Source organism: Lactuca virosa, chromosome 9 (assembly GCF_052849685.1).
Source record: "Lactuca virosa cultivar CGN04683 chromosome 9, Lactuca_virosa_CGN04683_v6, whole genome shotgun sequence".
NCBI classification, from domain to species: domain Eukaryota; kingdom Viridiplantae; phylum Streptophyta; class Magnoliopsida; order Asterales; family Asteraceae; genus Lactuca; species Lactuca virosa.
The window spans coordinates 156,131,300-156,146,699 of NC_136434.1; the positions used below are offsets into that span (position 1 = coordinate 156,131,300).

The 15,400-nt window shown below is 39.6% G+C and overlaps 1 long non-coding RNA gene across 1 annotated transcript; it reads left to right on the forward strand.

The window, feature by feature from the left end:
- Positions 1-7,871: 7,871 nt before the first annotated feature.
- On the forward strand, positions 7,872-8,919 carry LOC145136327 (uncharacterized). The gene is made up of 2 exons (XR_013720392.1): positions 7,872-8,229; positions 8,346-8,919. It is a non-coding gene; the product is annotated as an uncharacterized LOC145136327 (long non-coding RNA).
- Positions 8,920-15,400: the final 6,481 nt, after the last annotated feature.

A 15,400-nucleotide genomic window follows, 5' to 3' on the forward strand; every position in this document is an offset into this window, starting at 1 on the left:
TGATAAGAACCAGATTTGACATGTGATGGGCCTTTTTGACAAGTGCACTGACATACAAAAGTTTTGTCCTTTATCCTGACATTTTGCTTGGTCAGCGGTCTAAATAACGAGGTAGGCTTCTGACCAGTCTGAGAGTGGTGAGATCTGACATTGGTGCTGTTGAAATTTGAGAAGGTTTGTTTTGAAGAAGATTTAGCACGTGTAGATCTTTTGGACCTTTTTGTTGGGTTTGGTAAAATACCCTTCCACTTGTTAAAATTTTGATGTGATTTCAAAAGTGTTGGAGTGGGTAAGATACCCTTCCATTTTGGATCATCTGAGGAATAGATTTGAAAACCATTGTTACGAAAAGACTTTACTTTCTTTTGGGTTGTGTCAGATGAATTTGGAATAGTTTTAGAAACTGTACATTCCTTTTTCTTTGTTTTCTTGACTGCAAAGTTTTTGGACAGATAGTTTGAGAAAACAAATTTTTCTGGACTCCTAGACTTAGGAATTTTGACAAATTGCTTTTGTTTCGAAAGATTTTCCCGATTTTTGCCACGGGATCGAATTTCTTCTTTGAAAGCCTTATTTGCCTCGGTTTTAGGAGAACCGCAGTCAGTGACATTCAGTTGCGGTTTCCTTGAAACATTTGGTAATTTTGAAAAACGAGGACTTGATTCATCCGAACTGGAGAGTTCAGGATTCAGGGAACATTGACCAACTTCAAAGTTTTCGATTGGTAATTCATGATGAATTGGTTGGATGGTCATGGTACTTTTGACTTTGGTCTGCGGTTCGGAGCTTTGAACAACCGCAAAATAAGTCTGAGTGAGTACATTGGTGGGACAATTGATGGAAGGTAGATGGACAGACTGCGGTTCATGACTACAGTAAGAGATACCGCGGTATGAAGGCAGAGAAGGGAAGTCCATTGAGACTTCAGGACCTTCCAAGACAATTTCCTCATCAGTAATTGATGAAGTCTGAGAACAGGGAAGAGTTGTGCTATCTATAGGATTAGAGAATTCAGGGAGAATTTCTTCGATAACACAATTGTTACTCAGATCGTGAAGTCTACCAAAGTGAGCTTTGATATCTTCAGGAAATGTTTTTTCATTGACCGGAAACAAAAATTCACGGTCCGGAGGGACGTAGGGATGGTCCTTATTGAATCGGGGTGATGAGTCCGTTGCGGTAGAGTACCCATTGAACCAACCCCAATTGTAAGTATTGTCAGTAGTCCCATTGTTAACAAGATTCTCGATGGCTTCACTTTCATTAAACAGTTCCTCTATTAAAAGATTTAAACGTACAATTTCACTCTGAGCTAAATCTCTCTAGTTCAAAGCTATTTCTAACTGTGTTTCACTAAACATTCTTGCATCTTTCTCTAACATTAAGTCCTTTTCTAACATAGCCATTTTGAGTCTTTTGTTGTCCAATCGTCCTCTTACGTGAAACATCTCTTGGGATGCAATATTCTTCTCATCTAATGCTTTGTTATAGTCTGTAAGGACGATAGCACATGTGTCATTAAGATTGTTTATGAAGGGATGACAATCATGCATGCTATAATGAGAGTTTGAATCATAAGTTTTACCTGTTCGACAATGCTGAGTGTCCCATCTTTCGCCATATAGCAATAATTCTTCTCCATCTTTGTAGAGCCATCCTCATCAGCAGTCGCTATCATACAGATCTTTCCCTTTCCTTTGATGCTGCTGATGTCCTCATCTTCATCCCCGGAGGACCAAACTTGATGCTCTCTTTTTACTTGAGCAACATACGCCCTTCCTTTTTCTTTTTCCTCCATTTCTTGAGCCATTCTGAGATAGAATGCTCTATCTTTTACTACATTTGCCTTGCAGTCTTTGGCAAAATGATTCTCTTTGTTGCACTTGTGACATATCACAACATCAGTTTTGTCTTCTGAGGGAGTACCGGAGTCAGTGGTTTGGATGGACTGCGGTGCCTCCTTGGGTTGAGTATTTTGAGACTGCGGTGGTGGGTGAGGTTTTTTAGTGAAACGAGAGTGATTGTTTTGAGAGTTAAGATTACGGCTGAAAGGTGGCTTGTTATACTACTGATTCTTTCGGAATGAAGGTGGTAATCGGTTGAATTGTTGGCTGACAAGAGCGATTGCATTCTGAAACTCTTCTTCGTCGTCATACTCTGAGTCTGCTTCATATGACTGCGGAGGGTTGTCATATGCGGTGGAGTATGATTGGGAGTGAGGAGATTGTGCTACGAGAGCAAGTGGACCACCGAAGTCTGCACAGTCTTTGAGTACCGTAGACTCTTTAGCTTGCAGTTCACCGTAGAGCTTATAAGGAGACAGAGAATGAATTTTTTTGTCCCCTTGAACAATCATTTTGGCAGTCGTCCAGTGTCTTCCTAAACCGTTTAGAAACTGAAGATTTGTTTCATGGTTGCTTCGGACCGTGCCAGCATTGGATAGCTTTGTAACTATCATATTGAACCTCTTAAAGGAATCTTCCAAACTTTCACCCGCATAAGCTTTAAAGTTATTAAACTCATTGAGTGCAGTAGTAATCTTTTTGTCTTGAGCTTGTTCAGTTCCTTCATACAGGTTTTTAAGAATATCCTAGATCTCCTTTGCGGACTTGCAATTTATGATTATGTCGAAGTTGTCAGACACAACTCCACACGAAATCTCATAAAAGGCAATAGCGTCATTTTCCATTTTTTCAAGATCGTCTTTGGTGGGACGATTCAACGCTGGTTGACCTCCTCCTAATCTGGCTGTGGCTCCATCGGTTTGTACCGGAGTTAGAACAGGAACATGCGACCCTTCTTCAACAGATCTCCATACGTCTCTTCCAAGTCTCCTTAAATATCTTTCCATTCTTTGAGACCAGTGATGATACTCATTCGCCACAAGTAACGGTGCTCTATTCGAACCACCAACACTGTTTGATACATTAAGAGATAATGCTTGTGCCATATTTCCTTGTTTTGAAAAGTTTTTTTTTGTTTATTTTATGAAGAAATGAGCTTTAGTGGTATAGAAGGCTTTTTGAAACACAGAGTTTTGCTTCAAAAGGCAACCACTTTGGCTCTGATACCAACTGTTGAGAGAAAAACTCGAGACACACTTGAACAAACGTTAGAACAAGTATAGTTGCGGAATAGTTTATCTCAAAGGATCTAAAAGCTCAACAATAATAATAAGTTAGAGTTAGATAATTAGAGAGTTAGGTGCGGAAATGTAAGGAAATATAAATGACAGCAGATATTATATCAAGTATACACATAAGTTGATTCTTAACAAGGAATGCATTCAGACCAAGTTAGTAAGTGAGATCAAACTTAGTGATTAAGTCAAGAATGACTTGCTCCGAAGGGATATAATAATCTTTTATATTTAAGTGAACTTTGAGAGTAAGAAGGTGATGAGAGTAATAACACAAGATATGAGATTCAAGATGCGAAGTGTTATCAGAGGTATTTGAATAAGAAGGATTGAGCTCTATATATAGAGACTCAAATATTACATTTGTTCAACTATCTAAGCGTAGCCATGCAAGGCATACTGGACAAAAGAGAGTATTCTAAGAAAAGTAGATAAAGAGCTAAACTAAGAAAGCTAGATAGTGAACTGCGGATGATGATGACTTCGGATGGGGTTGCTGAACAGAGTTGACTGCGGATCTTGGAAGGCTGCGGTAGACCAAGTTTAAGAGGGTCAGTTATATGATTCAACAGAGTCGATTGAAGATAGTATGAGGTGTTGTTGAAGGCGAACTCATCGAGCCCTTGCTAGACTCGATGAGTAGGGACGGGATTATAGCATTTTGTGCATGTGGGGACTCGGCGAGTCGAGTCAACCAGATGATGACTTTGACCAGATGATTGACCATTAACCAAGGTGTTGACCTTGAATTTGACTTGGATTTGGGTGACCCTTGTAAGGGTTATGAGTATGAGTTGATAACTTAGAAAAGCTGTCGTGTAGGGATTAAGGAGTCGGGGAGAGTCGATTTTCACATTGAGGATAGTACAGACACTACACGACATCGAGGTGAGTTACCTTCCAGTAGAAGTGGGTCTAAGGCACCAAGGCCGACCCACTAGTAGTTGATTACAGTTAAGATGATTGTCTTTGTGATAATTGTCTGGTTTTCTATTACTTGATGTGTTCTATGTGCGAGTATGTTATGTTCTATGTGATAGTGGTAGTAGGAGGGGAATAGTCACCCGATTGGTTGTTAGGACCGAAGGATAGGCCGGACACCCCAGATATGTATGACAACATGTTTATGATATGTTATTATGTGATAGTAGCAGGGGTGAAATAGTCCCCATGACCGGGTGAAATAGACCGGAGGGTAGGCAGGCACCCCAGAATGGCCTGACACGGGTAGTCAGCACCCCAGAATGGATTGACACGGGTAGTCAGCACCCCAAAATGGCTTGACATGGGTAGGTCGGGCACCCAAGAATTGCCCGACAATATGTATGATTGTATGGTATGTGGTATGATGGGGGAACTCACTAAGCTTCGTGCTTACAGTTTTTAGTTTTGGTTTCAGGTACCTCGTCAGCTAAGGGGAAGGAGCCGACAGGGTAGCACACATTGCACACACACGACTTCCACTTTGAGAACACTGGGATTGTACGCTGACATTTTACTATTTGATGATATGGTTTTTGAGACTTGTTATTTGTGACTTGATGTTTGAAATGATAACAACTATGTTTTCCGTAAACTATTTTTACAAGTAATATACTTTAAAACAAAAAAAATTTGGGTCTCGATTTTGGGATGTTACAAGTTGGTATCAGAGCCTTAGTTTGAGGGATTCGGGCACACCTTCGGGGGTGCCTGAACTCAAATCGAGGTCTTGAAGGGTTTTTACAAGAAAAATAGTTTTCTAAAATTTAAAATAAGGAGTTGTGAGAAAGAAGAAGGTGTGTGCTGCGTGCGACTGACCGAACTCATGTAAGTTTTCCCCAAGATACCCATACATGTTAGATTATGTTATATGATGTGATTGTGAGAACTACAGGCTAGACTAGGGCTAAGGATCTAGGGAGGATTCCTTGTATGCCTGTTATGTGATTATGAGAAGTGCATGCTAGATTAGGGCTAAGGATCTAGGAAGGATGCCTTATATGCCTGTTGTATGAGTTTATTGAGCTATATGTTAGGGCTGGTTAGACAGCAGTACGATAGCCTGATTAGGTTATGCTTGGTAATGGTTACTCAATGCACGAATGCTGCTTGCTTTGTGCTGATAGGGGTTCCGGCTAGCTTTAACTAACTAGTAAGCGGATATGTAATAGTATCCGTAAGCTAGTTAGGGAAAGATGGTAGGGACTCCTTGTGTAGCTGATGGCGGTGAGTAGGTCGGAGAGTGCCATAGGACAAGCCTAGGATGAAATTAGTTGGAAAGTTGTATTAGTAAAAAGGGACTTGGTGAAGTCGAGGCAATTCTTGAGGAAAGTACGGATAGATGTGGAAGGTAGTTTGGGCATGTACTACTGGAAGCAGAGGATCCGTACTCAAATCAAGGAGGGCTGAGAAAGAACCAGGAAACTTGGAGAATGTGTAAGACCTCTGGAGAGTATGTATGACTCTGACCTCTTTGTGTTTTCAGTATGGCTATTACGCGACATGGAGCAGGATCTGGGTCAGGATGAGGATCAGGCTCGGGTATGGGATTCGAGCAGGTTGATGATGGGCTACGCGAGTTCATCGCGTATGAGATCACGCGAGGTATTCTTGAGGCGACCTCGATTATTTTCGGGTCGATCAAGGAGGGGATTGTTGAGCTGATGTAGGATCGCCTTCGAGCATTCAGGAGTGACTTGGCTTCCAGCCAGTCGGGTACACGCACACTGTCCTTCAAGGACTTCCGGGGGAGTGGCGCGCCAGAGTTTTACGGGGCGAAGGACCACATTATTGCCAGGAGATGGATCGCAGACATCGAGTCTGCGCAGTTGACGAGCTTCTGCCCGAAGAGGTCGAAGGTCCGCTTTGCTGCAGGTTGTTTGAGGGATAGAGCTAGGGATTGGTGGGAGTCAGTCGGTGACTCGCTGGGAGCCCCAACCATCGAGGTTATCACTTGGTCAGACTTTGTGACCAGCTTTAGGACCGAGTTTGCGCCAACTGTGGAGCTTCTTCAGCTGGCCAGGGAGTTCCTTGATATGAGACAGACTACGGAGTCAGTGGCGGAGATCACCGCCAAGTTCAGAGAGAGGGCCTTGTTGGTACCTCAATATGCAGGAGATGAGGATACGCGGAGGACCCGCTATCACGACATGTTGAGGGCTGATATCTGGGAGCATGTCAGCTTCTCAGCCTGTCCGACCCTAGAGTCCATGATTGCCAGGGCGAGGGAGAGAGAGATTGACTTAGAGAACCTCAGGAAGAGGAAGGCAGAGATAGAGCAGAGTATTGGGGTTTCGGGGAAGAAACCCAAGGGATCCGACACGAGGTCAAAGGGCCATCCAGGCCAGAGCCGCTACAGGAAATGCGGCAGGCCACATGAGGGAGCTTGTAGAGCGGGATCATCAGTCTACTGCAAGTGCGGCAAGACGGGGCACTTTGGCAGGGATTGTACTGCTCCTGCCCCCACTGTTCAGACTTCAGATCTGATTTCCTTCCATTGCAATCATAGGAGCCATAAAAGGGCCAACTGCCCTAGATTGACAACATCAGCAGCAGTGGCGCCAACTCCAGCGACTGCACGGGTTACGGATGGCCGGAAGGTCAAGTCAGAGGCTCCAGTGGTGAGGAGCCGAGCGTTTCAGTTGACAGCCGAGAAGGCACGCACAACATCCGATGTGGTGACGGGTATGGTTTTTTCTCCCTAACTTTTATTCTATGTCGCTTGTGGTATTGATGTATTATGTTATACGTTCTGTTTAGGATCGTTCCATGTGAACGGTATCCCAGTTCAGGTGTTGTTTGATTCGGGTGCTACCTGGTCATTTGTCTCCCTTGCGCTTAGCAAGAGGTTCCCTGACTCGTCGGGCATGTTGGATTGCCCTCTAGAGGTCGAGATTGCGGACGGCCGATCAGTGCGATCGTCAGAGGTTATACGAGGAGCGCTACTTGGTAGATTTGGTTCCCATACCCTTGCGGGGGAACAAGGTTATCATAGGGATGGATTGGTTGAGCCCCAATGGGGCAGTGATCGACTGTGCGCAGCAGTTGGTTCGGATCAGGACCCCAGGCAGGGGAGAGTTGGTGATTCAGGGCGAGAGGCCACAACGTGGACCAACTTTATGTTCAGCAGCGAGGGCCATGCGCTACCTCCAGCAGGGTTGCACAGGGTATGTTGCCTATGTTTTGGATACCCGAGAGGCGGGACATGCAACGGTGAGTGATGTGTCAGTGGTACGATAGTATGCGGATATATTTCCAGGAGGAGCTGCTTGGGATACCTCCGGAGAGGCATGTAGAGTTCAGGATCGACCTGGTCCTTGGTGCGGCTCCGATAGCCAAGACACCATATCGGTCGGCTCTTCCCGAGATGCGGGAGTTGTCTACACAGCTGCAGGAGCTGTTAGACAAGGGATTCATCAGACCTAGCAGTTCACCTTGGGGAGCCCCGATTCTATTTGTGAAGAAGAAGGACGAGTCGCATCGGATGTGTATATGTCGTATGAGGAGCCCCAAATGTGTTACAGCCCAAAATCATTTTTGTTTTATCGGGTCTCGCAAATAATGTAGCCCAAATTCCTTTATCATTTTATTTTATATTTTTTTTTGTAAGATTGATCCATTTATGAGACTAAAATAAAGTTGTTTAGCCCATTTGTGAATAAGCCCAAATACCAAATTGCCAGCCCAAGATCTATTTCATGTGAAACGGACAGTAGATGCCTACTAGCTTCTTAATTAGTTTTGGGTTATAGGGTTTGCATTGGTTCACAAGTTACAACTTCATGAAGACGCCAATAGAAGAGGGAAGAGTCGACTGGACGATTCATCTTCTTCTCCTTTTTTGGGTTCTTTGTCGGGGATATCTGTTGCGGAAGGGGAGGACCGGAGCTGCAAGTTCACGAGCGGCACTGGATCTGTTGGTCTGCCCGTTGAAACAGTCGACGACTGGAGGCGAAGTCGGGGCGATGTTGTTGCTGGCTGTGGAGTAGAATCAAGACGCCAATTCTTCAATTCTGGAGGGTTGTTGGGTTGCCATTGAAAGCAATTGACGATTGCAGGTGGTAGTCCGATGGTAGCGATCATTGATGGCGGCGATTGAAGACTTGGAGGTTAGTGGTTGTTGCTGTGAGCTTGTCGGCGACGCGGGGTTAGATGGAGGTGGTCGTCTGGGTCATTGATGGTCCAGTGTTGCTGTGGTTTTGATTTTAGGTCACTTGTGTTGCAGGCGGGCAAGTTGCAGGTGATTATCGGTGGAGATGATGATAGTCGAAGTTGAAGCTGTTGTTAATGGTGGGTCGTCGATTGAAACTGGCCGGTGGTGACCGGGATGGCCAGTGATGCTGTGGTTTTGATTTCCATTGACGAACTGAGGTCGGAGATTGGAGCAGATACTTCTTTCATCTTCAATCTGTTGAAGCTTGGAGGTCGTCGTCGATGGTCTTGGGTTACCAGTGGCGGGATAGGCTTTGGAGAAAACACTCGCCAGTTGAAGATGGTCAGGAGGTACGGCGGGTAGAGATTAACGAGGTGGGGCACGCACATTGTTTTTTTTGTCTTCTCCAAACGACTTGTCACGTTTTTTTTTCTGTGGTACCGTATGTAGATGGGCCCCATCTTCTTTCTATTTTGTACCGTTGTGGGGTGAAAACAAACATATATTGACCATTCTTGTAATCTTTATATCAGATTTGTAGGCTTATTAGTTGTAAATTGTAATTTCATTTTGTACTAGACTTGTGCATTTTGGCGTTTTGTGTATCGCATGCTATAGGGCACTGGCTTTTCATTTTTTTTGTGTATTTGCGTTTTGGTCAGTTCTACTCCTCCCCCTTTTTTTTTTTTTTTTACAGTAAACCATAGAAAGGATAGGGTACATCTTGAGGTAAAAATTGTTGGATTAATGTCTAAGTCCATAACTATATTTGGTATGTATTTGACCCGATCCGGCATGGTCCATTTGGGTTGCACTTCACCGGCACAATTTATATGGATAATCTTTTGAGAATAGTATATTTATGATTTATATTAATATATTATAAGTTCTAATATATTAATATGAAATCATATTATTTAATTAGTATTGATCAAGAATTAATTTAGAATTAATTAAGTGATCAAAAAGAACTAATTAAATATGGACTCTTATATATATGGAATGGGCCAAGTTCATTTAGGTTGGGCTAAGCTTTCATGGATGGTCCATGAAGCTTTTAACCCATGGATCCTATGTAAATGAAAGGTCATGGGTATTAGGGTTTACATGGATGTAACCCTAATCCTCCATAATATATAAAGGGGTCCTTGGCTCATAAAATTGGACAAGTGTGTGAAAATAAGAGTGAGCCGATTTTAGTGTGCATACATATTCTCTCAAGTTCTTCCAAGGTGTTTTGGTGATTTGTGATTCCATTTGAGGCTTCCACACTATTGGGGCTAAGCTCTTAAAGCTTGAAGACATCAAGCTACATCAAAAGGTATGTCATCTAACTAGAACTTTGTAGTATAGGTGCTTCATAATATGCTAGTTAGGATGAAACCTTGGAATAGTTAATATTTGCATGTATAATAGAGAAAACATAGATCCAAGGTTTATAGGGTTCCATGTACACCATAGGAGTGTTAGAATGCTCAAAACCCAACAGTGGTATCAGAGACATGGGTTGTTTTCTGTTATATTGATGCAAATGTTTTATTTTCAAGTTGGAAAAAAAGGAAAAAAAAACATGACGTTTGTCAAATTTTAAGATAATGACTTGTTTTGTGAAAAACGAATTATTTGTAAAATTTGAATCATTTGTTATATGAGTTGAATTAGGTCAAATTTAGTAAAAGATAAAATGATATGATTATTTTATTAGTTTTAAAAGTTTGATCTAAATGTTTTAAGGAGTTACATATTTTGTCATAAAATTTTGGAGCTCAATTTTTTTTTTAAAGTTGTGATCTTAAGGGTTTTTGAAACTTCCATAAGTTATGGATATGAAAGTTTTTTTTAAAAAAAAAAAAATTTGATTCAAAGTTTTTATGGAGTTACAAAATTTGGTGTTAATGTTTTAAAAATTCCATAACTTGTTCTTAAGTTATGGAACATGGAAAGTTTCATCATAAAACACCATTAATTCCATAAGTTATGGAATCCAAAGGTTTTCAAGAATTACAAAACTTGCCCTCAAGTTTTGGAATTTGAGAAAAGTTTTTTATGAAAAAAAGAATTGAATTCTAAAACTCTTGGGTTCATAACTTAAACAATTAATTAAATGGTTTTAATTTTGAGTTTAATAATTGGAATTATGATGTTTTGTTGAATAGTTCAAATTAACTCTTATGGACTTTATTAATAGTTAATTAAAGCGTTTAATTAAAAGAGTATTATTAATCCATAAATATATGGTTTGAGTTTCATTAAATTAAAAGTCTAGTTTAATTAATAGATTAAACCACCAAGTATTTTAAATGTCTAAAATACACCCTTATACTATTATAATATTAAAAGTTTAATATATTATATGTATAAGAGCAAGTCGTTTTACCATTAGTAGGCCTCGTTCACGAAGCCGGTCTATAAGGGAGGTATAAGGTTACTACCTATAAAATGACAGTTTAATGGGTGTCCACTCTCACTCACCGCTTCCTTGACCGGTGGAGGGTCGTTAGCCGAACAGGTAGGACAATGACTATAATTCTCCCTTCATTATAAGTATAATGATAAATACTAAGTAACTAAACACTTATAAATTCCCAATCTTAGTTACTTAGGAAAATGTGAATAAGGTGCTAATCCATGAAATTACACTTTTCACTTTGTTTAAGCTGTTAGTGGAGCGTGTGTGGTTAACCGACACACTAACCTGGACTTAACAAGGTAGGCAAAGGGTAACTTAATGTTTATCATAGTATCGTTGGAGCGTGTGTGGTTAACCGGCACATCGATTGAGGGGTAAATATTAAGGGTACCAAGTATATTTGCATGGTTACTACACACCTTGTTTTGTGATCCTCGACATCCCAGTCACAAAACCTGAAGGGCACACTCGAGATTGAAACATGCCATGAAAAGTTCAATGAATCTCAAAAGAATCTAGGAGTTTCAAAACCAAGTAAAACCTAATAATACATTTCGTTTATCTTGGTGGAAATTGGTGAATCGTCATTCACCTACCTTCAAATATTTTATAGCTTGGATTACGGCATCCCACTTCCAAGTTATAAAATAGTTTGTTGGGTCCTAGCCTTAATATATCATATTGGGTGTTATATTAAGGACTTAAATCAACTTTACGTGAATTTCTCCCATTGTTGATGTCTGGTTTAGACAACAATGATCTTCCCAAACCAAGCTTTCCTAATGAATATGACTTCCCGAGTTTGGCTCATGGAAGTCATACTTCTCTTCCTCCACCTCCTCCAATTATTCTCCCTAACCCACAAGTTCAAGGTCACTCAAGCCCTAATGGCAAGAAAGGTCTATGTGTGATCACATCTTAGAGATGAAGTCACATATTGACAAGCCGGGAGAGTTGGGTGTCAAAGTCTTGAGAAAGTTGGATGTTCAATCACTTTCTAAGTCACATAGTGAGTTCCTTTGGGACTACTATGAAACAGACTATGACATGAACCTTAATAATCATATCTATTTGCTTGGTGCTGCTGAATCAGCAATGATTTGGAACGATAGTAAAGCAAATTTGATTAGAAGATCAACTTCCCAAAAACTTTATGGACAGTGACAATGGTGACACTGGAAATCCAAAAAAAACATTTTCTTCCCAATGGAAAGGGATTGGCCATAGTCAACCCGGTTGACCAAATGGTAAAGAGAAAGTCTAAGTTTGAGATAGTCCCATTACCAAAGGGTCCATATGTTTATTTTGCCAAAGGAAGGGGCGTTGATTGCAAAGCTGCCAAATTTACCTAAGGATGTTAAAGTCAATAAGTTTGACTCTACATCAGGTAGAGCCCATTATCTAACTCTGTTAAGTTCTATTCTGAGATCCTCATTACATGATGTGACTGGGTCACATGTTGATGTTTTAAGAATCAAAGAATAGAGAGAAATCTTAAAGGAAGTATATGCTGATTCTGATCGCGAAGGTGGATTTCGATCGCATCAGAATTTTGAGCAGTTGCTTAAGAAGTTATGATATATTGCTAAGGAATAGATAACAACAATTCTCCATGCGGATTGTAAGGATAAATTTTTCCGCAAAGTTTTAAAATAAAAGAAAATTGTTTAATTTTATTTATTTGAAGTATCCTTACAATGACATTTGTGGAAAATTGTTGCTTATATGATTCCACGGACAGCAATATTGGAAAATGGATTTGATTCTTTCATATGTGGTCGTGTCTAAATTTACCAAATCAGGAAAGTTCCTCATCGCCCAAGTTTCAATTGGACCGAAACTTGGAATCATGCAAGTTGAATAGTATGATGAATGAGAACTTTCAAGCATTGGAAAATCAAGACTAATTACTTGTTCACATGGATGTGTGAGTCAAGTGAAGGACTAAAGGGATCGAGTACACATTCTTGTGCACTGGTCATGTCCACCACAAAGCTCGTTAAGACTATTTGATTTACTAAAGTTTAGTAAATATGATTATACTTACAAGTTTAAGTATAATTCTGAAACATTGGAAAAGTCTCAATGTATGGCAGGACGAATGAGAAGAATCAAATTAGGCAGAAAGATAAAAGTTTCTCAAATCTGAAAAATGGGAGAGTACTTTAGTATCATGTTTGTGATCATCTTAATGATTTAGAAATCATATCACAATTAGTCCTCTAAAGGTCATCTTAGTGCATTCTTATGACTAAGAAGAGGAGTCATGAATTATTGAAATGGTTAGATCAGGAAGATGAGTCATACTTCGTTCCAAAACAATTCTTAGAGTCATACTCCAAGATTGTAACTTGAGTGACATATCTTAAAGAAAGGTTTAAAACACTTGTCAAATGTAAGAGTAAAAGTGTCCTACTCTTGTACATTTGAAATTGGTAAGTTGTGATGTTTTGGATAAAACAAAGACCAACTAAGGCCAATTGTGTGAAGTGTTTGTCTTGATAAAGAATCCGCACTATCTCTTGAATATTTGGCAAGATAGTCTTATATGTGAAGAGGATAGTGGGAGTCTTAAAGATCCTAAAAAGAATTTCAAGAACTAATCAAGAATAAAACCTGAGGTTCTTCACTAGCACATGACTTGAGGTTTATAACCTATCGTGTTGACATATTCTGTGCCCATTCCAGTTAAAGTTGGCTTTGCATAGGAGTTCTGAAAGTTCTCAATTGGTTGCATAACAACTTGGAAGCAATGGCAGGCCCTATACTGCCGGGTGGCAAGAAGTTAAGATTGCATAAGTTCAGTCCATATGAGTTTGGATTTGTCATTATCCTTGTCTTGTGACTATGGTTTTGACGATTCACATAGATAAGAACACATACACCATAAAATCTAAGGGCCATAAGGTTTCTCTCCGATTCATGAAAATGATGGTGAGGAAACACTTCCACCAAGTAGATTTGAAGCAGATGGCAAAAGGTCTAAACAATTGAGACTATGATTATGACATCCCTTTTCATAGTTCTGAAATTGTTTAGACACACATGCATGCTATCTAAGGAAAGGTGTATGATTTTGATAAAGTTTTATCAAAGCATCTCGTATCAGAAATCTGAACTTTGGTAAGAAAGTCAATAAAGTATTGATTTCTAGAAGTCTAACTGATTTCTGAGTACATGTCAAAGCTAGTGGGAGCATAAGTGTTATGCTAATAATCATCATGTTAGTGGGAGCATGATAATTATTGTTAGTGTTGCAAGTTAGCAATGTTAATTATATAAAACAAAAGTTTCAATTCGTGAGGCTGCAGGGATTGAAAAAGTTGTTTTGCTATAATTAAGGGAGAGGATATACTTCATTTCAGTTCTAAAGGCTTAGATTGAGACCTTAATCATCTTTAGTCAAGAATATATATATATATATATATATATATATATATATATATATATATATATATATATATATGAATTTCATGTTGGATTGGTTCAACTTAAGGAAATTCTATATATTGCATTCTCAAAATTCGATTATGATTACGACATCCCTCTTCATAGTCAAATTTTGAAAACATGGCAAATAAAAATATTATAGCAAAAGACTGGTCTAGAATCATGTCTTTATGTGAGACATCATGAATCGTGTACCATTTGCTTTGGGTACAGGATCGATTGCATGTGCTATAATATTTGTCATTTCTAAATTTTTCCAAATGCCCAGAGGCATTAAGAAGGGAAAAGGTCTAGAATTGGATATGACTAAAATGATTAAGCAATTGTCGAGGACAATCTGAGGTTTACCAAAGATTGGTTGCTCAGGGACAGTTGGAAGTATAGTGCTAATTTTGGAAGGACCATATTGACATATTCTGAAAAGAGGCATCTCTTATTCAGAAGTGATAGTCAAAATGAGAATATGGAGTTGTCTCCATAGGTGGAAGTTATCTGTGTAAGATTAGAAAACTTAATGCAAGAAGCATGTCCAAAGCAATGTACTTTGAATATGAGACTTAGTTTCCATGGAGTTGATCTCCATTGGAATACCTTATAATGACTGTTGACAAGTCTTTGTGACTTTGTACATATTCATTACAGGAGGGTCAGTGCATATAAGTTTAAAATCTAAACAGATTTCGATAAATGATAGGAATTTGAAATTCTCACATTTTTCGATAAGGATTTGGGAGTGTGAAATTAGAATCATTGAAATTATGTTCAATTGGTTTATTTCACAAAGTAAGGATCATAGACAAACATAGAGTGCATACTTGGTGTATGGCAAAGCTATTGTTTAAGAAAAATATAATGTACATGCTTGGAGCATGGGACAACTAGTGTTTTTAATTCAAGTATAAAGTTGATAAAACCGAAACAATGAATAATGAGTAATCAATATGGTGATAAATAAAAGTGTTTATTTATATTCATAGGGTTTGATACCATATTTGATTCATTTATTCTTGTGTTTCACTTTGCATGTTTTGACTTCCAGAATAACTAAGTCGCTCTTCCTGAATGATTAAGTTGTTCAAACCATCCATAGTCGGTCATATGTTGGAAGTAGATATGAATCAAGACTGTCATGGGTTGGTTTGTAGAGGTCCAAGTTGGTGGACAAAGTGGTGCTACAACACTCATGAGTGCTCATAAGTTCTGAGTATTGGATTCAACCCTCGCTCATTTGAATCACTTCATGGATTTTATCACGAGTGATCATGGG